The 347-nt window shown below is 30.3% G+C and overlaps 1 protein-coding gene across 2 annotated transcripts in view; it reads right to left on the reverse strand.

Annotated features, from left to right (window-relative positions):
• Positions 1-265: 265 nt before the first annotated feature.
• LOC122262304 (SUZ RNA-binding domain-containing) overlaps positions 266-347 on the reverse strand; it is a 17,323-nt gene continuing 17,241 nt past the window's right edge. For both annotated transcript variants that reach the window (XM_043030296.2, XM_043030295.2), the window contains one exon: positions 266-347. This exon is cut by the window's right edge and continues 1,445 nt beyond it. The gene's annotated coding sequence lies outside the window, so the exon portion shown is untranslated.

Raw genomic sequence — 347 nt, forward strand, 5'->3', positions numbered from 1 at the left:
ATGTCAGTACAGCCGAGTGTAAAAGAGCTGTTAAGCATTTAACGTATCTCTCTTTCCTACACAATTTTTTTTTGATTGTTGGTCTCTCTAAAAAACCATAAGGCAATAATGCTTTGACATTAATATCAGTGACATCCCTTAAAAGACAAGGATGGTGTTTATTTGTCAAATCTTCTCTAGTGAATGGTAACTACATATTTACAGGACTGCCTTAGATGTATCAGGGAGAAACAAGAACAATCCCTCACTTTAGAAATTATTCTAAAAAATATATCTAAGGCATTTATTTATGTATACATGCATATATATATATATATAGATAGATAGATATAAACACAGTACATATA

Source organism: Penaeus japonicus, unplaced genomic scaffold, assembly GCF_977035675.1.
Source record: "Penaeus japonicus unplaced genomic scaffold, GWHDUDI00000001_assembly GWHDUDI00000020, whole genome shotgun sequence".
Classification (NCBI taxonomy): Eukaryota; Metazoa; Arthropoda; class Malacostraca; order Decapoda; family Penaeidae; genus Penaeus; species Penaeus japonicus.